General features: G+C 38.1%; 1 protein-coding gene and 1 pseudogene across 5 annotated transcripts in view; both read right to left on the bottom strand.

Annotated features, from left to right (window-relative positions):
- Positions 1 to 25,964, bottom strand: part of ESR1 (estrogen receptor 1) — a 393,643-nt gene that overhangs the window by 293,342 nt on the left and 74,337 nt on the right. The window lies entirely within an intron of this gene.
- Positions 2,016 to 25,964, bottom strand: part of LOC307195506 (ubiquitin-conjugating enzyme E2 E1-like) — a 103,271-nt pseudogene continuing 79,322 nt past the window's right edge. The window contains exons 2-3 of the transcript in view: positions 24,705 to 24,867; positions 2,016 to 2,727 (exon numbers count right to left, since the gene is read on the bottom strand). The product of the transcript in view is annotated as a ubiquitin-conjugating enzyme E2 E1-like (transcript). The remainder of the gene's footprint in view (positions 2,728 to 24,704; positions 24,868 to 25,964) is intronic.

Genomic DNA, 25,964 nt, shown 5'->3' with positions numbered 1-25,964 from the left:
GTTCATTGCAGCACTATTAACAATAGCCAGGACATGGAACCAACCAAAATGTCCATCGACAGATGAATGGATAAAGAAGATGTGGTGGGCTTCCCTGGTGGCACAGTGGTTGAGAGTCCGCCTGCCGATGCAGGGGACACGGGTTCATGCCCTGGTCTGGGAAGATCCCACATGCTGCAGAGCGGCTAGGCCCATGAGCCATGGCCGCTGAGCCTGTGCGTCCGGAGCCTGTGCTCCGCAACGGGAGAGGCCACAACAGTGCAAGGCCCGCGTACTCCAAACAACAACAACAACAACGAAAAAGATGTGGCACATATATACAATGGAATATTACTCAGCCATAAAAAGAAATGAAATTGAGCTATTTGTAGTGAGGCGGATGGACATAGAGTCTGTCATACAGAGTGAAGTAAGTCAGAAAGAGAAAACAAATACCATACGCTAATGCATATACATGGAATCTTAAAAAAACAATGGTACTGATGAACCTAGTTGCAGGGCAGGAATAAAGAGGTAGACATAGAAAATGGACTTGAGGACATGGGGTGGGACGGTGAAGCTGGGGCAAAGTGAGAGTAGCATTGACATGTATACACTACCGAATGTAACATAGTTGACTGGTGGGAAGCAGCGGCATAGCACAGGGAGATCAGCTTGGTGCTTTGTTATGACCTAGAGGGGTGGGATAGAGAGGGTGGGAGGGAGGCTCAGGAGGGAGGGGATGTGGGGACATGTGTATGCATATGGCTGATTCTCTTTGTTGTGCAACAGAAACTAACACAGTATCGTGAAGCAATTATACTCCAATAAAGATCTATTTAAAAAAAAAAAGAGGCTTAACAATATTTTTATTTTGAAATAATTTCAGATTTTAAATGAAATTTTGCAAAAATAGTACAAAATATTCCCACATATGTTTTACCTATATTCCCCAAATGTTAACAATTTATCACACTTACTTTTTCATTCTATCATTCTTACTATCATTCTATCTATCTACTTATCTACCTATTTATTCTTTTTTCCTGAGACATTTGAGGGTAAGTTGCCAACATCAGGATGTACGTCCTCAAAACAGGTTATTTTATTTTACTTAACCACAGTACTCTGATCAAAATCAGTAAGTTCAAACGGATATGATACTGTTGTCTAACCTATAGACCTTATTCAGATTTTATCAATTGCTTTACAAATGCCCACTTTCTGATTCAATATCCAATGCAAAATCACCCTTGCATTAGTTGTCATGTGTCTTTAGCCTCTTTTAATCTGGAACAGTTCACGATCTTGACAATTTTGAAGAGTTCCAGCCAGCTACTTTGTAGACTATCTCTCAATCTGGGTTTTTCTTTTTTTGTTTTGTTTTGTTTTAATATTGTTTATTAGCACAGTAACAAATGCAGACTTCAGTAGTCCTCAACATAGAACCAATCCACTGAACAACTCCTATTCCATGCCTTACAGTTAACAGCTTAAGGTATTTTACTACAGGTTTTCACAAGTTCTGATGCAAACCTCTATCTTTTCATAAGAAAGTAGATTGGCATATAAAATAAAATACATAACTACTCATTTCCTATACGGTGTCATATAGCCATGTGTCCATTTTATATATATGAGATGACAGTCTCTAAAAGCTGTTAAATATCAATGTTCCCTTCCAAGAAGGGAAAACAAATTCCAATTTTTTTAAACAAAAAACTGTATATAGTCTTGCAAGGACTTGACATAAATGGCCACGTGTGTAACCTGTACAAATTAAGCTGTTTCAAGTTACAGACTACAAGCAACTGAACCCAAATGTCTATTCTTCTCTGTATTGCATTTCAGCTAATATTGCAGAACTAATGACAGTTTTAAACGTTGCTATTGCCAATTCTGTCTATTGTAGCAAGATACCTTAAGTTACAACAAAATCTTAGGAAATAAGACTGAATAATATCTGTTATAGAAATACCCTACTCTTTATCAACTCCCACCCTCCCCTACCCCATCAAAATCATAAGCAGCTCTCTCTGTGACAGACAAATAATGTAAAGAATTGTGAAAATCCATTTTATGTAGCGTACCCCTTGGTCCACTGTCTGGCCATTCTGTCGTGTTCTGCTCTGTTGGTCATATACTGAGTGGCAATACTTCCCACCAAGGGGTCGGCAGGATTACAGTCTGTAAGAAGTGAGCAGATAGAAAGAAGGACTTTAGATATGGTTAGTGCTGGACTCCAGTTATCTTTCAATATGTCCAAGCAAATAACTTCTTGACTTAATACTACAAGTGATAGATTCTTGTCCGAAATGCAATCTTTGGAGGCTTGAAGGGATATTCTGGGGTAAAAGTGATATCAAGGAAGAATACACCACCCTCATACACGGACCCTGGAGGCCGTAGGATGGTTGATCTCCATTCCTAGCTGTTATCGCCTTTGGGACCAGCACTGCAGTTGGGTGGAGGGTCTAAAGTGATGTCCGCCAGCTGCTTCTGAATCCTCTTGGCGCTCGTGGAGAGGGGTTTGGAGTTTTTGCTCATGCTGACTTTACTCTCCTTCTTCTTGGGGGTGTTTGTTTCTCGGTTTGCTGGTTGGAGGACGAAAATGGGGAGGAGCTGGTTCTGGCCCTCAAATTTTCATCCGCAGAGTGACCCCCCCCACCCCCACCCAGCAAACAGCCCCTCTCTTCGTGTCTGGCTGCTTCGCTGCGGCTGAGCCTGGCCACTCGAGTCTCTCTCTCGCTGGGAGAGAAGTGGAAGTGCAGCAACAGCAACTACTAAACAGGCAGTGGCTTCCCCCAGCCACACACGGGGGCACACCCCGCTCCTCCCCCCCGCCCCTCCCACACCGGCCCCGTCCCACCCACGCGGGCTCCCCGCCCCCTGGACACCTCCAGGGAGAGGGGCGCGAGCAGCGCTCGGGGGACCCCGGGAAGCCCGGCCCCCTCCGGACCCGGGACGCTGGGCCCAGGGGGCGAGGGCTGTGAATTTTCTCTCAAGAGGTCTGGGGACCGCCCTGGGTTTTTCTGATGTTTCCTTTGACTAAATTCAGGTTATGCATTTTGGGTGGGAATCACAGAAATGTTCCTGCTTTGTGCGTCACCTGTGCCAGTTTGTCTCATTACTGATGACATCACCTTTGATTACTTGGATAAGGTGCTGTCTGGCTAGATCTCTTCCTCTCCATAAAGTTAGTATTTTCCCTTCCCAATTAAAAAGTATCTGTGTGGCAGTACTACAAAGCTATAAAGAATATTCTGTTTCTCATCATATTTTTCCTTCTTAGTTTTAGCATCCATTGATAACTCTTGCTTGAAACAATTATTGCTCCATGCTCTCCACATCCTACCTCCTTCCTGCACACACAGCTGAAATACAGTTCCTAGCCCTCTTCCTCAGAGGGACAATACAACTTGTTCTAGCCCATAAACTCTGACTGCAGGTGGTGTATGTCCCTTCCTGGTTTGGCCCCCAAATGTCTCATATTATCCTACAAGGTCTTTGTCAGTCGATCGCATGCATAAGATCTAGTAAAGGACTCCAAGAAGTCTTTGGTAATTGTGGAGCCACTAGAACCTGAAATCTAAGCCATTAAGGGAGTCCTGTGAGCTTGGAAGGGGGAAATGTGTTTTCATGAATTTTAACTGGACCTTAGCATTCCCTGTATTTACGAATGTAGTCAGTGGTTACAACAGTGTTAGCAAAATGTGCCTTTGTCTCCCATAGAAATCACAGATACTTCATAACACATTACACTTGATGCAGATATCTTGAAATATATTTACCTGGCACTATTTTTTAATTAACTTTGAATTTTGGTTACTAGCTCTTTTTTTTTTCTCTTCCACATTTACAAACACTATTCTTAGAGGAGGCCCATAGGCATCACCAGACTGCTAAAGGGCTCCAAGACATAAAATAGGGTAAGTTGGATGGAGCTGATCCCTGAGTCCCCACTTGGTGGGGAGCCATCAGGAAAGCAGGTGGGGAGTATTTGCACTAGAATTTGTGTGTGAGAGAGAAATAAGCCACTGAGATTTATGATGTTATTTGTTCAGCAATTATCCTGTTCAGACTAACAGAAAGAATGAAGTCACAAATTTGGAAATTAACATTCATGGGAAGATAGTTGAAGCCATGGGATCGGACGTGATAATTGAAGAAGGAGAAAGAAAAAGAAGCCAAGTGCTGAACTTTGGGTAAATATTACATTTTGAAAAAGAAAACAAAAAAAACTGTTAAGGAAGCAGACAGAATAGAAGAAATACAATAGTAGAAAGACAACCAGAAATATATGGGGCAAGAAATTACAGAAATGACACCATGTTTTAATTCCTTAGATGTCTTCATATAGAAAGTCCTTATATGTGGTCTCTGCTAAAAAGATAAGAAACGAAAACATTTGGGGTAGGTTTTCTGAAATATACCTAGAAATTTGCTAAATGACAGGTATAGTACTTCTCCAAGTCTAGTTTCTTTAGCTATAAGAAAATTGCTCTTCAGATTAGAAGAGGTAATAAAAGCAAACACATGCAAAAGAAGCTTGTATAGCTTCTGACGTGTATCTGTCCTAAATAAAATTGTCTCTTTCTCTCCTCAAAACTTCTCCTCTACCATTTCACAGACTATCCCAGAATTTAAGAAGTAAAGAGTACATTAAGAAAACTAAACATTCTGAGTCAAAAGCATTGGTATTAGACTTATTATACTAGTTACACTATGAATATTCTACCTATAAAACTAAAATAAGCAAAATCATGATTAGAATTCAGCCAGCACCTTGAGATTCTATTTGGGAGACAGACTGAGTGATAATTACAGAAAAGAGAGGCTGTGATTTTAAAATGCCACCCAAAGAGTATCAAGAAAACACACCACAATTTGATGGGGTTTTGTACCAGGGAGTCCTCACGAGCTACACAAAAATGCACATCGGGGTACTGGCACAAAAACAGAAATATAGATCAATGGAACAGGACAGAAAGCCCAGAGATAAACCCACGCACATATGGTCACCTTATCTTTGATAAAGGAGGCAAGAATATACAGTGGAGAAAAGACAGTCTCTTCAATAAGAAGTGCTGGAAAAACTGGACAGCTACATGTAAAAGAATGAAATTAGAGCACTCCCTAACACCATACACAAAAATAAACTCAAAATGGATTAAAGACCTAAATATAAGGCCAGACACTATAAAACTCTTAGAGGAAAACATAGGCAGACCACTCTATGACATAAATCACAGCAAGATCCTTTTTGACCCACCCTCTAGGGAAATGGAAATAAAAACAAAAATAAACAAATGGGACCTAATGAAACTTAAAACCTTTTGCATAGCAAAGGAAACCATAAACAAGACAAAAAAGACAACCCTGAAAATGGAGAAAATATTTGCAAATGAAGCAACTGACAAAGGATTAATTTCCAAAATTTACAAGCAGCTCAATAACAAAAAAACAAACGACCCAATCCAAAAATGGGCAGAAGACCTAAATAGACATTTCTCCAAAGAAGATATACAGATGGGCAACAAACACATGAAAGAATGCTCAACACCATTAATCATTGGAGAAATGCAAATCAAAACTACAATGAGATATCATCTCACACCGGTCAGAATGGCCATCATCAAAAAATCTAGAAAAAATAAATGCTGGAGAGGATGTCGAGAAAAGGGAACACTCTTGCACTGCTGGTGGGAATGTAAATTGATGCAGCCACTATGGAGAACAGTATGGAGGTTCCTTAAAAAACTACAAATAGAACTACCATATGACCCAGCAATCCCACTACTGGGCATATACCCTGAGAAAACCATAATTCAAAAAGAGTCATGTACCAAAATGTTCATTGCAGCTCTATTTACAATAGCCAGGAGATGGAAGCAACCTAAGTGTCCATCATCAGATGAACGGATAAAGAAGATGTGGCACATACATACAATGGAATATTACTCAGCCATAAAACGAAACGAAATTGAGTTACTTGTAGTGAGGTGGATGGACCTAGAGTCTGTCATACAGAGCGAAGTAAGTCAGAAAGAGAAAAACAAATACCGTATGCTAACACATATATATATGGAATCTAAAAAAAAATGGTTCTAAAAAATGGCAAGATAGGAATAAGGACGCAGACGTAGAGAATGGACTTAAGGACACGGGGAGGGGGAAGGGGAAGCTGGGACGAAGTGAGAGAGTGGCATGGACATATATACACTACCGAATGTAAAACAGATAGCTAGTGGGATGCAGCCTCATAGCACAGGGAGATAAGCTCGGTGCTTTGTGACCACCTAGAGGGGTGGGATAGGGAGGGTGGGATGGAGATGCAAGAGGGAGGAGATATGGGGATATATGTATACGTATAGCTGATTCACTTTGTTATAAAGCAGAAACTAACACACCATTGTAAAGCAATTATACTCCAATAAAGATGTTTAAAAAAAATGCACATCGGTCCTTAGAAACTCAACTTGAATCCCTCCAATGCTGGTACCCCTCTTATCTCATGTTCTTTTATCACAAACACAAAATGAAGGGGAGGGGAGGGATGCTAAAATGTTAATCCATGAACTATAAACACATATATATAACTTTAGCTACATGTTATTTGCTCAGGGTGTTTTTGTTGGGTTTTTTTTTTTTTTTTTTTTTTTGCGGTACGCGGGCCTCTCACTGTTGTGGCATCTCTCGTTGCGGAGCACAGGCTCTGGACGCGCAGGCTCAGCCGCCATGGCTCACGGGTCCAGCTGCTCCACAGCATGTGAAATCTTCCGGGACCGGGGCACGAACCCGTGTCCCCTGTATCGGCAGGCGGACTCTCAACCACTGCACCACCAGGGAAGCCCTGTTCAGTTGTTTTAATAATGGATGTGGATGTCTTACATAGAAAAGAAATATGAAACTGTAGGCATTCTAAAACATTCACTTACAAAAGTTGCCTGGAAAATGAAAAAAACAGATTAACATTGCCACAGTCTTTAAAACAAAATCTACCTCTCATCTGCTTAGAAAAGTTTTATTAAGCAGCACTTGGAATCACCATTTCCAAAATATGGATTTGAGCAAATGAAAGCGTTTTGATAGGAGTCCTTTAATTGCATCTCTTTCTTCTCTCACCTTAGAGCTGCTTTTCTTTTACCCCAAATTGAGGAATGTGCAATTTTCTAGAGGCTGAGACTGTTTCCATAATCAGCAGCCATCTATACAGAATGACAGTAGAACTGAAAAGATTCTAACCTATGCCACCAAAAAATTTTCCAAAGAATTGACTCTATGAAAAACGCCAGAATCTGAGTGACAAGTCCTAGCAACTCCTCCCTCTTACAGTTTCAGGAAGAAAGTGCTGCCATCTACAGGACGTATATGGAACTAATGCCTACAAAAAAAGATGGAGAGTCTTTTGGCTTTTATAGCTGTAAACAGCTAAAGAGAAAAAACCAAAAAAAAGCACGACAAAGGAGAGTAATAAAATGTGCCCGCTTCCAAATTCATTTACTAAATATATTCTACTTCTCTGTTTTCTAATCTTCAGCCACTAACCATATGTGGCTAATAAGCCCTTGAAATGTGGCTAATGTGACTGAGGAATGAAGTTTTTTTTTTAATTTCATTTAATTAACTCAATTGACTTCAAATTTAAAACTGACACTCAATTCAGTCATTGGAAAACTTTTAAGTATGTTTGTGACAAGTTGGGTATATGAATTTACTTTTTCAACTGTAAGTTTTATGATATCTACATATAGATAAAATATGCCTGATGAAAGATGTGCTGTAAGTGAAAAATACACACAAAATTTTGAAGACTTAGTCCAAAGCCAAGGAATGTAATATATCTCATTAATAATTTTTATATTGATAACATTTTGAAATTATGATATGTTGGATAAAATGTGTCAAGGTTAATTTCACTGGCTTCCTTTTACTTTTTAATTTGATGACTAGAAAATTTTAAGTGACACATGTGACTCACATTATACTTCTATTGCACAGCACTGTTCCGATTTAAAGGCCCAAAAGAAAAGAGGTAAATGTGTTCAGTGTCTTACAGAATTACATGAAGTGCTATATTATAAAATGTTCTTAGGTTCTGAGTGTTTAATTGCTATCTGGCCCCAAGATTAATAAAAAGCATGCAGTAGACACTGATATTTGTATGGATTAATAGAACACAACTTTTAGAGGAAATTATCTAACATCACTTTCAATAACCCTCATTGTGACTGATAAATATCTAAAAATGGTAGAAATTTTAGATCTTGATGAATGTAATTGTAACTATTGATAACCATCTATATCATGGCGAACGAACTGATGACAGAAACCACACATTTTAAAAGAAATTCCAATAAGTTTGTCCTCTGTTCCATTTCTTCCATCAGTTTCCAGCATTCTATCTCCAGACTATGCATTTCAAGGACTCCACCCCAGTGATCTCCCACTGCCCTTCACTCTCCCAAGTGCAGGGCACAGACTCTTCTCCGTGGTCCCTGCCTTTGTCCTTAGCTAGAAAGCAGTCCTCCATAGCATAACCATATCCTTCATGGAGGGTGTCTTCTTCCAAGCCACAAAAATCATACCTCCCCTTTCTTTCTCCTCCATAACCCATCTTTAACATATTCTTCTGTTACTTAGAAAACAAAACCAAACAAACAAAAGACAGGCAGATGATTCAGCTGGCAGATACCCACACAGAGATAGGGAGCTCGATGTTCCTGATGTGGCGAGACTGTCCCATTTTAACCTTCAAAGTCTCACCTTGCCGCAGACCAGAACGTATGGTCACCCTACTTGAAAGTCTCACCTTGCCGGAGACCAGGACTGTTGGTCACCCTACTTGCCAATCTGACCTGTTGACAGCAAAGCAAGAGAGAGGCGAACGTCATAGTTTATGCTCCAGCAACACCCCACTGCCTGTGTTTCCTGCAGTTTCTAGCCTCTTTCCTTTACTGGTAAACACAGCCACCTTTCTCCTTACCGCTTCCTTAACTGGCCTGATTTATGTTAATCTTTCAGGCATCATTTCCCTTCCAAATTCTTTACTCATTCCCCCAGGCTGAGGTCAGTTGTTAACACTGTATTTTAATCCTCTGTCCATCCCCCAAGACCCCCATCGGCTGTGAGTTCCTTGAAGTCAAAACCGGAGATGACATCCATTTTTGTCTTCTCATCACCTGGTAGCCGAATTTGTGAGTGAATGAAGGTTGGTGTGTCTTAGAAAGGCACCTGAGCTTCGGGTAATTTCATGTTTTTATTTTTCTTTTAAAATTTATTGGAGTGTAGTTGATCTACAGGTTGTGTTAGTTTCAGGTACCCAGCAAAGTGAATCAGTTATACCTATACATATATCCACTTTTTTTCAGATTCTTTTCCTATATAGGCCATTAGAGTATGAAGTAGAGTTCCCTGTGCTATATAGTAGGTCCTTATTAGTTATCTATTTAATATATAGCTTATTAGTTATCTATTTAATAATATAGTGTGTATGTGGCAATCCAATCTTCCAATTCATCCCTCCCCCCCGCTTACCCCCTGGTAACCATGAGTTTGTTTTCTAGATCTGTAACTCTAATTCTGTTTTGTAGATAAGTTCATTTGTCAGACAGAGAAAGACAAATATGATATGATATCACTTATATGTGGAAGCTTTGGGTAATTTCTTTGGCCTTCTTCAAGCTAATTCACTGCTCTTCTGCCGTAACAACCAACAACAAACTGTTTTCAAGACTGGATGCCCATGTCTTTCTCTGCCTTGGAGAATCTTAATCAGTTCTTAGCTCCTCCAACACAGTAGATAATACTATCCTGTCACTAGCTCCTGACTGGCACCATCCCCACTGCCCTTGAGAATGAATGAAGGACAGTGGGAAATTGCTGGGGGTAGGGTCCTTGAAATATATAGTCTGGAGATAGAATGCTGGAAATTGATGGAAGAAATGAAACAGAGGACAAACTTACTGGAAGAAAAGAAACACACACACATACAAAAGCACACACACACCAAAAAGCAACAGGAACAACAACCACACACACAAAAATGAAACTTGTTTTTGTTTTCAACACTAACTAGTAATTTTTGCTCTTGGGTGTTGGAATTGCTCAATACGCATATTTCTTTCCATTGTGGGAGGAGAGGGAATATGTTTATGCCACTGAAGAATGTAGCAAGGTGGAGAGAATGTGTAGAAATAATGCAAGACGTGTACCTAAAGATTTCTGCATATGGAAAAGTGACTCTGAGTGGTTCTCAGAGTGCTGGAAACTAAGGGAGATGCAAAAGAATATCAGACACAGCCCTACTTTTCCAGGAGCTACAGAGGTTATTATTTGGAACTTATATAAATATGTTTTATAAGTATTATGTAACACTTAAGGAAATAAACTGCTTTTAGAAATACACAGAAAAATCTAAACACATGTTGAACATTTTAACATATTAACATATATATTTGTTATGTATTTTAAACTTATCCATTTTAATATAGTAAAATAAAATTTACATATCTTTTATATAATAACATTTTGAAATATATTTTAAAATATGTTTTCAGATACCAGATATTAGTGGTCATTTTTGAGTGCTAATTATATAAAATAACTTTACCAGTATGATTCTCAAAACCCTATGAAATGAGTTTTATAATTATCCCTATTACAGAGAAACCTGTGGCACAGAGAAGTGAGGAAATGAGTCCAAGGTCATAGAACTGGTAAATGGGAGAGCTGGGATTTTAAGGAGATTTATCACCCTTTAAAAGTGACAGCCCATTTGCAGCAACATGGATGGACCTGGAGATTATCATATAAAATGAAGTAACTCAGGCAGAAAAAGACAAATATTATATGGTATCACTTATATGTGGAGTCTAAAAAACTGATACAAATGAACTTATTTACAAAACAGAAATAGACTCACAGACATAGAAAACAAACTTACCATAGGGGAAAGGGGGTGGGGGAGATAAATTAGGAGTCTGGGATTAACATATACACACTACCATATGTAAAATAGATAGAAAACAAGAACCTACTATATAGCACGGGATATGTTCAATATATACAAGATATGTTCAATATCTTGTAATAACCTATAACAGAAAAGAATCTGAAAAAGAATATACATACATATATAATGTATACATATATATGTATAATTGAATCACTTTGTTGTACACCTGAAACTAACACATTTAAATTAACTATACTTCAATTTAAAAAATGGTTACAGGGACTTCCCTGGTGGTCCAGTGGTTAAGAATTCGCCTTCCAATGCAGGAGACATGGGTTTGATCCCTGGTCAGGGAACCACGTGCCACGGGGCGACTAAGCCCACACGCCACAACTACTGAGCCTGCATGCCACAACTAGAGAGCCCGCATGCTGCAACGACAGAGCCCACACGCTCTGGAGCCTGCACGCCACAACTAGAGAGAAGCCCACGCAACGCAACAAAGAGCCTGCACGCCACAACGAATGATCCCACGTGCCGCATCTAAGACCCAACAGAGCCAATAAATAAATAAATATTTTTAAAAATAAAAAAATCTTTAAATGGTTATACAATTTTTTTTCATTTTAAAAATCAATTGGTAGAATTCACGTGTTTAAAAAAAAAGTGATAGCAGCCCCCTGGATTGCAAAGAAAGACATCCACACTACTCACCAAAAATCAAATAACGTATCAGCAAAACTAAGTTATAAGATAATCTATAAAATCCAAAGCAATATTTCAGCACACACCATGCTGTTTTGGTACAAGCTGCACAACATGTGTCCCAACAGATGCTCCGAAGATAAGTATACACCTTAGTAAAGAAATGACTATTTCTGGAGGAATAAACCCATGCATGGAAGAGTAGACAATAGAGCCTTTATGACAAATTTGTTTCATATTCATTTAAGTTAGAATCATAGTCATTTTTGACCTGGAAGATACCTTAGAAGTGGTTGTCAATAATGACTGCTCATTAGAAGAAACTTGGGAACTTTAAAAACTATTAAGATCTGATTACCACCACAGAGATCATGATTTAATTGGTCTGGGGTCCACTATTTGCAGATGACATGATGCTATATACAGAAAACCCTAAAGACACCATAAAATATTGTTAGAACTAATAAATGAATTCAGTAATGTCACAGGATACAAAGTCAATATAAAGAAATCCATGGTGTTTCTATACACTAATAATGAACTATCAGAAAGAGAAATTAAGAAAACAATCCCATTTACAATTGCATTGAAAAGAATAAAATACCTAGGAATAAATTTAACCAAGGAGGTAAAAGACTTGTGCACTGAAACGAGAGGACACTGATGAAAGAAACTGAAGAAGACACAAATAAATGGAAAGAAATTTCATATTCATGGATTGGAAGAATTCATATTGTTAAAATACCTATACCATGCAAATCAACCTACAAATTCAATGTAATTCCTATCAAAATTTAAAAGGTACATTTCACAGAACTAGAATGAATAATTCTAAAATCTATATGGAACCACAAATGACTTCATATAGCCAAAACACTCTCTAGAAAGAAGAACAAAGCTGGTATCATACATCCTGATTTTAAACTATACTACAAAGCTATAGTAATCAAAACAGTACGGTATTGGCACAAAACAGACACACAGATCAATGGAACAGAATAGAGAGCGCAGAAATAAGTCCACACATATATGGATAATTTATTTACAACAAAGGAGCAAAGAACATACAATAGAGAAAGAATAGTCTCTTCAATTAAACGTGTTAGGAAAACTGGACAGCCACATGCAAAACATGACACTAGACCACTATCATACACCATACACAAAAGTTAACTCAAAATAGATCAATGACTTGAATGTAAGACCCAAAGCCATAAAATTCCTAAAATAAAATATAGGCAATACCATAGCCGCATCCACCAGAGGGCAGACAGCAGAAGCAAGAACTACAATCCTGCAGCCTGTGGAAAAGAACCCACAATCACAGAAAGATAGACAAAATGAAAAGGCAGAGGACTATATCCCAGATGAAGGAACAAGACAAAACCCCAAAAAACAACTAAATGAAGTGGAGAGAGGCAACCTTCCAGAAAAAGAAGTCAGAATAATGATAGTAAAGATGATCCCAAATCTTGGAAATAGAATAGAGAAAATGCAAGAAACATTTAACAAGGACCTAGAAGAACTAAAGAGGAAACAAGCAATGATGAACAACACAATAAATGAAATTAAAAATACTCTAGAAGGGATCAATAGCAGAATAACTGAGGCAGAAGAACGGATAAGTGACCTGGAAGATAAAATAGTGGAAATAAATACTGCAGAGCAGAATAAAGAAAAAAGAATGAAAAGAACTGAGGACAGTTCCAGAGACCTCTGGGACAACATTAAATGCACCAAGATTCAAATTATAGGGGATCCAGAAGAAGAAGAGAAAAAGAAAGGGACTGAGAAAATATTTGAAGAGATTATAGTTGAAAACTTCCCTAATATGGGAAAGGAAATAGTTCATCAAGTCCAGGAAGCACAGAGAGTCCCATACAGTATAAATCCAAGGAGAAACACGCCAAGAAACATATTAATCAAACTGTAAAAAGTTAAATACAAAGAAAAAATATTAAAAGCAGCAAGGGAAAAACAACAAATAACACACAAGGGAATCCCCATAAGGTTAACAGCTGATCTTTCAGCAGAAACTCGGCAAGACAGAAGGGACTGGCAGGACATACTTAAAGTGATGAAGGAGAAAAGCCTACAACCAAGATTACTCTACCCAGCAAGGATCTCATTCAGATTTGATGGAGAAATTAAAACCTTTACAGATAAGCAAAAGCTGAGAGAGTTCAGCACCACCAAACCAGCTTTACAACAAATACTAAAGGATCTTCTCTAAGCAAGAAACACAAGACAAGGAAAAGACCTACAATGACAAACCCAAAAAAATTAAGAAAATGGGAATAGGAACATACATACCGATAATTACCTTAAATGTAAATGGATTAAATGATCCCCAAAACACACAGACTGCCTGAATGTATACAAAAACAAGACCCATATATATGCTGTCTACAAGAGACCCACTTCAGACCTAGAGACACATACAGACTGAAAGTGAGGGGAAGGAAAAAGATATTCCATGCAAATGGAAACCAAAAGAAAGCTGGAGTATCAATTCTCATATTAGACAAAAGAGACTTTAAAATAAAGACTATTAGAAGAGACAAAGAAGGACACTACATAATGATCAAGGGATCGATCTAAGAAGAAGATATAACAATTTTAAATATTTATGCACCCAACATAGGAGCACCTCAATACATAAGGCAAATACTAACATCTATAAAAGGGGAAATCGGCAGTAACACATTCATAGTAGGGGACTTTAACACCCCACTTTCACCAATGGACAGATCATACAAAATGAAAATAAATAAGGAAACACATGCTTCAAATGATACATTAAACAAGATGGACTTAATTGATATATAGGACATTCCATCCAAAAACAACAGAATACACATTTTTCTCAAGTGCTCATGGAACATTCTCCAGGATAGATCATATCTTGGGTCACAAATCAAGCCTTGGTAAATTTAAGAAAATTGAAATTGTATCAAGTATCTTTTCTGACCACAACACTATGAGACTAGATATCAATTACAGGAAAAGGTCTGTAAAAAATACAAACACATGAAGGCTAAACAATACACTACTTAGTAACAAAGTGATCACTGAAGAAATCAAAGAGAAAATTAAAAAATACCTAGAAACAAATGACAATGGAGACACGATGACACAAAATCTATGGGATGCAGCAAAAGCAGTTCTAAGAGGGAAGTTTATAGCAATACAATCCTACCTTAAGAAACAGGAAACATCTCGAATAAACAACCTACCCTTGAACCTAAAGCAATTAGAGAAAGAAGAACAAAAAACCCCCAAAGTTATCAGAAGGAAAGAAATCATAAAGATCAGATCAGAAGTACATGAAAAAGAAATGAAGGAAACGATAGCAAAGATCAATAAAACTAAAGCTGGTTCTTTGAGAAGATAAACAAAATTGATAAACCATTAGCCAGACTCATCAAGAAAAAATGGGAGAAGACTCAAATCAGTAGAATTAGAAATGAAAAACAAGAAGTAACAACTGACACTGCAGAAATACAAAAGATCATGAGAGATTACTACAAGCAACTCTATGCCAATAAAATGGACAAACTGGAAGAAATGGACAAATTCTTAGAAAAGCACAACCTGCCAAGACTGAATCAGGAAGAAATAGAAAATATGAACAGACCAATCACAAGCACTGAAATTGAAACTGTGATGAAAAATCTTCCAACAAACAAAAGCCCAGGACCAGATGGCTTCACAGGAGAATTCTATCAAACATTTAGAGAAGAGCTAACACCTATCCTTCTCAAACTCTTCCAAAATATAGCAGAGGGAGGAACATCCCCAAACTCCTTCTACGAGGCCACCATCACCCTGATACCAAAACCAGACAACGATGTCACAAAGAAAGAAAACTACAGGTCAATATCACTGATAACCACAGATGCAAAAATCCTCAACAAAATACTAGCAAACAGAATCCAACAGCACATTAAGAGGATCATACACCATGATCAAGTGAGGTTTATTCCAGGAATGCAAGGATTCTTCAATATATGCAAATCAATCAATGTGATAAACCATATTAACAAACTGAAGGAGAAAAACCATATGATCATCTCAATAGATGCAGAGAAAGTTTTCGACAAAGTTCAACACCCACTTATGATAAAAACCCTCCAGAAAGTAGGCATAGAGGGAAATTTCCTCAACATACTAAAGGTCATATATGACAAACCCAGAGCCAACATCATCCTCAATGGTGAAAAACTGAAAGCATTTCCACTAAGATCAGGAACAAGAAAAGGTTGCTCACTCTCACCACTCTTATTCAACATAGTTTTGGAAGTTTTAGCCACAGCAATCAGCGAAGAAAAGGAAATAAAAGGAATCCAAATCGGAAAAAAAGAAGTAAAGCTGTCACTGCTTGCAGATGACATGATACTAGACATAGAGAATCCTAAAGATGCTACCAGAAAACTACTAGAGCTAATCAATGAATTTGGTAAAGTAGCAGGATACAAAATTAATGCACTAATCCTATACACTAATGAAGAAAAATCTGAAAGTGAAATCAAGAAAACACTCCCATTTACTATTGCAACAAAAAGAATAAAATATCTAGGAATAAACCTACCTAAGGAGACAAAAGACCTGTATGCAGAAAATTATAAGACACTGATGAAAGAAATTAAAGATGATACAAATAGGTGGAGAGATATACCATGTTCTTGGATTGGAAGAATCAACATTGTGAAAATGACTCTACTACCCAAAGCAATCTACAGATTCAATGCAATCCCTATCAAACTACCACTGGCATTTTTCACAGAACTAGAACAAAATATTTCACAATTTGTATGGAAACAGAAAAGACCCCGAATAGCCAAAGCAATCTTGAGAATGAAAAACGGAGCTGGAGGAATCAGGCTCCCTGACTTCAGACTATACTACAAAGCTACAGTAATCAAGACAGTATGGTACTGGCACAAAAACAGAAATATAGATCAATGCAACAGGATAGAAAGCCCAGAGATAAGCCCACAAACCTATGGTCAACTAATCTATGACAAAGGAGGCAAGGATATACAATGGAGAAAAGACAGTCTCTTCAATAAGTGGTGCTGGGAAAACTGGACAGCTACAAGTAAAAGAATGAAATTAGAACACTCCCTAACATCATACACGAAAATAAACTCAAAATGGATTAAAAACCTAAATGTAAGACTGGACACTATAAAACTCTTAGAGGAAAACATAGGCAAAACACTCTTTGACATAAATCACAGCAAGATCTTTTTTGACCCACCTCCTAGAGTAATGGAAATAAAAACAAAAATAAACAAATGAGACCTAATGAAACTTAAAAGCTTTTGCACAGCAAAGGAAACTATAAACAAGAAGAAAAGACAACCCTCAGAATGGGAGAAAATATTTGCAAACAAATCAACAGACAAAGGATTAATCTCCCAAATATATAAACAGTTCATGTGGCTCAATATCAAAAAAACAAACAACTCAATCAAAACATGGGCAGAAGACCTAAATAGACATTTCTCCAAAGAGGACATACAGATGGCCAAGAGGCACATGAAAATCTGCTCAACATCACTAATTATTAGAGAAATGCAAATCAAAACTACAATGAGCTATCACCTCACACCGGTTAGAATGGGCATCATCAGAAATCTACAAAGAACAAATGCTGGAGAGGGTGTGGAGAAAAGGGCACGCTCTTGCACTGTTGGTGGGAATGTAAACTGATACAGCCACTATGGAGAACAGTATGGAGGTTCCTTTAAAAAAACTAGAAATAGAACTACCGTATGACCCAGCAATCCCAGTACTGGGCATATACCCAGAGAAAACCATAATTCAAAAAGACTCCAATGTTCATTGCAGCACTATTTACAATAGCCGTATCATGGAAGTAACCTAAATGCCCATCGACAGATGAATGGGTAAAGAAGATGTGGTACATATATACAATGGAATATTACTCAGCCATAAAAAGGAATGAAGTTGGGTCTTTTGTAGAGATGTGGATGGACATAGAGACTGTCATACAGAGTGAAGTGAGTCAGAAAGGGAAAAACAAATATCATATATTAGCACATATATGTGGAATCTAGAAAAATGGTACAGATGAACCGGTTTGCAGGGCAGAAATAGAGATACAGATGTAGGGAACAAACATATGGACACCAAGGGGGGAAAGTGGGGTGGGGGGCTGATGGGATGAATTTGGATATTGGGATCAACATATATACACTAATATGTATAAAATAGATAACTAATAAGAACCTGCTGTATAGCACAGGGAACTCCACTTTGTTGTACAGTAGAAACTAACACAATGTTGTAAAACAACTATACCCCAATTTAAAAAAAAAGAAGAAGAAATGTAAAAAACAAATTGGGCATAGAGGGCACATATCTCAACATAATAAAAGCTATTTATGATCAACCCACAGCCAATATAATACTCAACAGTGAAAAGCTGAAAGCCTTCCCACTGAAATCTGGAACAAGACAAGGATGCCCTCCTTCACCACTTCTATTCCACATAGTATTGTAATTCCTAGCCACAGCAATCAGACAAGAAAAAGAAATTAAAAGTATCCAAGTTGGAAGGGAAGAGGTAAAATTGTCACTATATATAAATAACATGATACTATATATTGAAAACCCTTACTCTCTTGTATGATTATGACCTGAAGTCTGTGACCTGGGATTTTCTGAAATCTACCTGTTACTCCTCAGGTAGAAAGAGAGAATGTCAGCAGGAAACAGTTACAAAGAAGGACAGTGGTGACCATTTGTTTGTGGTACTCATCCTTCTCAATGATAATTATACATATCTTCTGACCCGAAGAGTGAGACTAGCTGAGGTTTTCAAGGGATCTCAGATTTCTTACCCAATGTGGAGATCCACTCCTCACCCATTTCTTTTGCATTAGTGAATATTTTCCAATGTAGCATTTTGTTTACTTTAATGATTTTTTTAATTAATAGACTTTATTTTTAGAGCAGTTTTAGGTTTACAGAAAAACTGAACAGAAAGTACACAGTTACCATATATCCCCCCTTCCCAATTTCCCCTATTATTAACATCTTGCATTTCTGTGGTACATGTATTATAATTGATGAGCTACCATTGAAAATTATTATTAACTAAGGTCTATAATTTACACTATAGTTCACTCTTTGTGTTGTGTGTTCTGTGGGTGCTGACAAATGTATAATGAAGTATATCCACCATTAAAAAAAAGCAACTATACACCAAAGACAGTACATTGAGGTCAGATCCTTAAGCAACTGCAGACAAACTGAATTTTCTCAGTGATTAGAACAGTAGCCCATACAAAAGGAAAAACTTATCTGAGGTGAATGAAATCCAAAAGGAGATTAACTGAAGATGCAGAAGTTAGGCAATTAAAAGAAGAGGACCCAGATTTAAAATACAGCAGGTAGGGCTTCCCTGGTGGCGCAGTGGTTGAGAGTCCGCCTGCTGATGCAGGGGACATGGGTTCGTGCCCCGGTCCGGGAAGATCCCACATGCCGCGGAGCGGCTGGGCCCGTGAGCCATGGCCACTGAGCCTGTGCGTCCGGAGCCCGTGCTCCGCAGCGGGAGAGGCCACAGCAGTGAGAGGCCCGCGTACCGCAAAAAAAAAAAAAAAAAAAATACAGCAGGTAATTTTCCCTTTGCCACATGGAGCCAAAACGTTCACCAATCCTAAATGAAGAACAACTAGAATTAACACCAGACTATGATGTTTTGGGGGCTATATATTAATTATAGTTGTGTGTGTATGTGTGTGTGTAAAATAACTTATTTACATATTTATTTATAAAATCTTAACAAGTGGCACCTTTCAGAGGGAAAATTTTCTTCACTTAAAAAAATAACTCAATGGTATATTGAGTTGTTTTGTTTTGCTTTTTTTAATGCATAGACTCAGTAAGACCAAGAAGGAAACAACAAACCAAAGGATGAGCTAAAATATTCTGCATAAGACAACAACCCCCAACGCAATAGTACAGAAGCTGGGATTGTTTACAAGATGGAAAAAAGGAGAAAAGAAGACGGGAAAGTTGAGAGCAGCAAGGATGTTGAAGTTTGAATTGGACAAGAAATTTTTAAGAAGAGGGATATTTAATATTCTATTTCAAGATGCTTGTTTGTTGTGCTGTAAACTCTTTCTTCTTTGGTAAAATCTGGCAGTAACTACAAGGTCTTGTCTGGGTGGCCTTTTGTGGAAATCAAAGGAAGAGAATAAATTCCCCCTCAGACTCCACTCAGTATGGAAAGTGGACAAGACATGCAGGACAGTAAAATGACCCGCATTGAATGAAGTAATTAAACAAGTCTTCTGGGAATATGTGTATATCGAAGGCATAGAGAAATTGGTCTTCACAAATTGAGGGTTGTGCCAGTCTCACCTAGATTTTACATGATGTGGTGAACCCTGATAACGGCTTGCTCACCCATAGGCATGTACGCTTCAGTTAAAGCTTTCTGTAAACTCTATATAGCTTAATTTGTAGCACAGATTCAGACACATTTGATTAAAGTTTTTACTGATTTTATAACTTTCAGACTTCCACCAACCTTTTCCAGTTCTGATAAAGAAAAGTCCCAGAAGGACCCAAATTCTGATGATGAGAGGACTGAGGCTGTACTTCACTGAGAATGACCCTGAGTAAGGACCATGTCTACCTGGGTATGGTACCAGATTTACATCACCAGAAATATTTACCAAGTGGAGCCACACGCTGTGCCATCTTTATCAAAAACGAAAATGGGTCCCAAGATCTCCACTGTCTAGATATCAGCCACCAGGTGGTGTTCTGCAGCACAAAGCTCCGCGGTATGGCATGCAGGGCCGGGCGCGCCAGGAACATATTAACATAGCTTAAATTCTTTGAATATTTAAATACAATAAAAGGAATCTAACTTATAAACACAGTTGTTTTAATATATTAGCAGAACCATGTTGTCTCATGCAATGGAAATCACAGGAATATTCTGGTTTTGTTTTGAGTTCTCTAGACCATAGAATATGTCTTGATGAGTTTGTTGTTGCCATTGCTGTTGCTGTTACTCCAAAGTTCATAATAATTTTTATTTTCCCATGTGACCAAAAAATACAGAAAGGCTACTTTGAGAAATAACTTTATGTTATTTCTTCATTTTGAGAAATAACCTCTTTGTGATTTAATAATAAGAACAGCTGAGAGATTAGGAGAGGCAGCTTTCATAATGCCCAGCTCTGCCAGCAGTTCAGTGTAAGACCTTGCGCGAGTCACCACCTGGCTTCCCTTTTCTTCTTCTGTAAAATAAACAACTGGGCTAGGCTTTTTCTGAAGTCCCCTGGAGCTCAAACTTGCTGTCATTTTATGATTCTAAAAGCACCATTATCATTGCTCCTGTTCAAGTATTACAGAATAATTTATGAAGAACAAACAGGCTGAAGACTTAAATAAATGCATAAAAAAGAACTGAAGAAATAAGTGCATTTTAAGCTCCAGTGATGAAAGAAGGCCCCGTGAGGCATCTATAATCATGAAAGCAGTTTGCTTCTTACCATCTATTTTGCTACTTCTATTAGGAAAAGAAACCAAACCAGCCCATAACTAACAAAACTGGCCAAAAATTCCTGCTCTATTTTTATCAAGCAGGTGTCTCTAAAGAATGCTAAATAGCCAAGACATGAAACTACAAAGAAATCACATGGCATGACCCCTATGCTCATAGCAGCACTATTCACGATAGCCAAGAAATGGAAACAACCTAAATGTCCATCGACAGAAGAATGGGTAAAGACGATGTGGTACATATATACAATGGAATACTACTCAGCTATAAAATGAATGAAATAATGCCACCTGCAGCAACACGAATGGAACTAGAGATTATCACACTAAGTGAAGAAAATCAGAAAAGGAAAGACAAATACCATATCACTTATATGTAGAATCTAAAATATGACACAAATTAACTTATCTATGAAACAGAAACAGACTCACAGACATAGAGAACAGACTTGTGGTTTCCAAGGGGGAGGGGGTGGGGGAAGGATGGATTGGGAGTTTGGGATTCGCAGATGCAAACTATTATATATAGAACAGATAAACAACAAGGTCCTACTGTATAGCACAGGGAAATATATTCAATATCCTGTGATGAACGATAATGGAAAAGAATATGAAAAAGAATGTATAACTGAATCACTTTGCTGTAAGGCAGAAATTAACACAACATTGGAAATCAACTAAACTTCAATAAAATAAAATTTTTTAAAAAGCATTCATATGGCATGAACATTGAACTTTAAAACTCCCAGTGTTTTTGGAGATTTTGCAAAGCTTTCTATTCCTGTGGTTTTATCAGCTACCTTATAGTTTATAAACTGCCTTGTTTCAGAATAGAATTGAGGGTACCTACCACTCTGCATCTAGCCCTAGAAATGGCCTCTGTGTTTGGAAGCAGACTTTAACAGGTTCCTCAAGTTCAGACCACTGCCTTATTACAGGAAAGCTATGACAAGATGATGTCATTTCTGGCTTTCAGTTTGTCTAGAAAACTACCTACTTTCTCAGTTTAATACACCACCCTCTGCTATCTCTTTTCTTGCCTCTTGGTGTGGCACCTGATCTCAAAACCGAAGCTTTCATCTTAGATCTAGTCAGACACGGAGAAACACGTGGGAGAAGACGCAAACACATAAAGCTTCCAGATGAGAACTTCTCCTTCTGAGGGAAACAACAGCCTAGTGAGTTCTTGGTAATAGGGAATACGCATGAGCTCACTCTGTTCGAGAGCTATAACTTGAGTAGCCGATCTGAGGGCAGGATCCAAGGTTCTAGGCCAGCTCCACCCCAGTCTGCTCTCACCATAACACATTTCCTCCAGACTCTCAGGGTCTTGCTTTTGTCCATTTGGGTGCAATGAAGAAAGATGAGAAGGAAAGCAAGAGACAAGAGGGATGGAAACTTTTTAATATGTCCCTAAAAGCCTCTTTATAGAGATGAGTAATAGAAAGATTGAGGCCAGCAAACATATTCAACCTTTCCACATTTTCTCTAAACTGTTATAAAACTGAGAGTCTTCTAAGGTCAGAGTTAAAGTAGTACAGCCTTGTTTTTGTATTTTAAATGGTTTTTAGTGGAATGCTAAAATAGCCTCACCACTAGTAAAAGGCGTAGTCAAGCCATTCTGATTTGACTCAGGAGGGGATAATAGGACCCAGCAAGTAGGGAGGTTAGATCATTTTTTGTGAACTCTCACCCAAATGCCACATATGGCTCTGTGCAGCTCCTCCGCCCCCCCGCCATGCACATGTTTCCCTTCTCCTCCAATCAAGGCACGTTATACTATGAGATCACCTAGTTGATTTTGACCAATCATAATTTATTACCCTCAATTCTTTCAAAACACATCAGCTGAATGCCTACTATGTGTTAGACACTGTTCTAAGTACTTGGGATACAGCAATGGACGAAACACTGAACTCTGCCCTCCCAGAACCTATAGTCCAGTGCAGGGAGAAGGAAAAATAAATCAGTAAAGTACACAATAGGTTCGAAGGTGATAAAGAGAGAAAATGAAGCAAGGAAGGGAGTGCAGTATATTCAGGGAAGAGGGGGAAAGTTAGAGAGGGTTGCAATGTCAAATATGGTGGTCAGGCAAGGCCTTGCCCCAAGTGAAATTTGAAAAATGACCTCAACAAAATGAAGGGCAAGCCATGTGTCTGAGCAAACGTGAAAGTTCTAGATCAGAGGCGTGTCCAATGCTTCAAGGAGTACTACGGATGCCAGTGTGTCTGCAGCAGAATAAGTAAGAGTAAGCAGTAAATCAAAGAGGTAAGAAGGGGTGGGAGACAGGTTTGGCTTTTACCGGGTGAAAGTGGAAATTATTGGGAGATGTTGAACAAAGTCATGACATTATGTGACTTCCATTTTAAGTGCTAGAACTGACTGATCATGAGCAAAAAAAAGGCAGAAGCAGGGAAACGAGTTACCAGGCTGCTACAACTCTCCAGACAAGAAATAGTGGTAGCTAGGACCAGGGCAACGGGGATGGAAGTGATAGGAAGTATACATTTCTGATGTATTTTTTATTCTAAAGTCAACAGGATTCTCAGGTGTTTAGATTGAGAGCATGGAAGAGAGGAGTTAAGAATTACTCCATGGTATTTGGCATGAGAATCAGAAGGAAGGATTTGCTATAAGTTAAGATGGCATGTTTGTTTGCAGACATGGTAAGTTTAAGAAACCTCTTAGGCACCCAGGTGGAGAGGTCAAGTAGGCAGGGACAAGTCTAGAGTTCAAGGAGAGAGAAGAGAGGATGATAGATGGTATTTAAAGTCATGACACCAGATGTGACTGAGACCAAGAAAAGAAGTCCAAGGACCAGATCCTGGGGAGCTCCTACTTTGAGAGACTGGAAATTAGGAGCAACGAACCAAAGAGACAGAAAGAGTGGCCAGTTTAGAAGGAGAAAAACCCGGAAAGCAGAGTATGTTGGAGTGGAGGGAAGTCTCCAGATGAAGGGAGTGATCGACTGGGTCAAGTTTGGCTGACAGGCGGGTCAAATAAAATAAGGGCTGAAAGTGGATACTGGGTTTAGTGATTCTGCCAAGTCAGGTCAACGAGGACTGAGTGCTGTTGCAATATGGCCACTAGCCTGAACAAAAGAAATCGATCAAGTTTTTGGCTAAATAATTAGATCTCAGGGGGAAAACCCTTATCATCTTCAGTGGTCCTTTGTTTCACAAATATTACTTGAGAAGGAGAGAGAGTTTTATTCTCTCTATAATGACAGTCAGACTTAATGGTATCACTGCTTAGCTCACAATGGCTGGTTTAATTTCATGTGAAGTACAGATACTTTTTTGCTTCCTAGGCTCCGGAAATCACAGACGATTTTCTTTCTTAATTAAAATTAGACTTCTTTTTTTCCTAAATCATACCTGGAATGCAAAAATGTATATTTCCTTTAACTATTTTGATTTGAGGGATTTTTTTCCCCCTTGTTTCTCTCCTTCCAGCTAATTCTGAAGGTTTGCTGTTTGTGTGAGCATCTCAGAGCACTCCCCTTTCTCACCCCCTTGCAATATCTGACGCCTCTGCATTATCACAATCAATTTGCTCTTGAGCATCATAAAATTCTACATATTCCCAGAGCAGCAGATTTGATGTCACTGACAAAATATGATGGATTCGAAGAACAGGCGAGCAAAAGGAAAGGCAGACAAGGGCAAAGATACCTAAGAGGAAAAGAGAGAAGAAGCTGGAGGAGGTGGGCTTAACTGACCATGTGCCTCCATTATTTTCCACAGAAACAGGTTAAATCAGAAACTGCAAGCTTTAGAAATTCCATGTGGATAAAGCCCAGCCAAATGTATGCATACTAAATAATTATACACATTTAATAAATAAACACCATGGCAGTATCTATGCACCTCAACTAATGATATTGGTCAGCAACTAATGTATTAAAATTCACTCAACCGATTTTGAGAATAACTTCCTATTTGCATAGTTTTCCAAACTGATTCGTGTATATAGAAATTGCCTCATTCTGAACGGTTGGCAGTAGAAACCAAAATAGTCCATAGGATCTTCTTGCCATGATATCACAATCCTAACTCTTAAAACACATAAACAGTTGAAGATGTCAAGTAGTTCATAAGTATGTTTCAAAGCTGCAATTTTAGCATTTTTCATTTATTCATTATGGTAAATCTCAGAATATAAGCAGCAAATAAAAGTTACCATGTCCTACATTAGATTTGATTATTTTGGTGTTCCTGGCACTTTTAAAAGAACTAGGAAAATAAAGGAAAGGTATACCCTCCAACTGCAATGAAGTAATTACTTTATTAGTCCATTAGTCTTACTAGAACCTAGCAGCTCCAGAAAATGCTTAACTCAACAGATGTCTTTCTCCTACGATATCCTTTAAAAAAGAGAAAGCAGTGAAAGACAAGGGAGAAATATTATACTGCCAGAACTCGCAGAAATACTTTCTGAATGTAAACAAACATTTTCAGGAAAAAAAAAGGGGATATCAAATGTTCAAGGAAATAAATGCTGAAAATATTTTTAAATAAGTACTATCTGTTTAAAATAACATTTTAGTAGTATATTGTATTCTTTTCCATTGCAGTGAATTTGACACCTTGAAAAGAAATTGAACATCTTTTTGTTTTCTATGTCTTTTTTCTGTGTCTTTGGAACTGTTATTTTTATTATCCTGGCAACAATATTTTGCAGAAGGTCATGGAAACATGAATAGGGAACCCACAGCAATATTATAAATTTCTAAGGAAAAAACTGCAATATTAATATGAAGAGGAAATTC

The sequence above is a fragment of the Stenella coeruleoalba genome (genome assembly GCF_951394435.1).
Source record: "Stenella coeruleoalba genome assembly, chromosome: 12".
NCBI lineage: Eukaryota > Metazoa > Chordata > Mammalia > Artiodactyla > Delphinidae > Stenella > Stenella coeruleoalba.
This window is presented reverse-complemented; position numbering and strand designations above follow the sequence as displayed.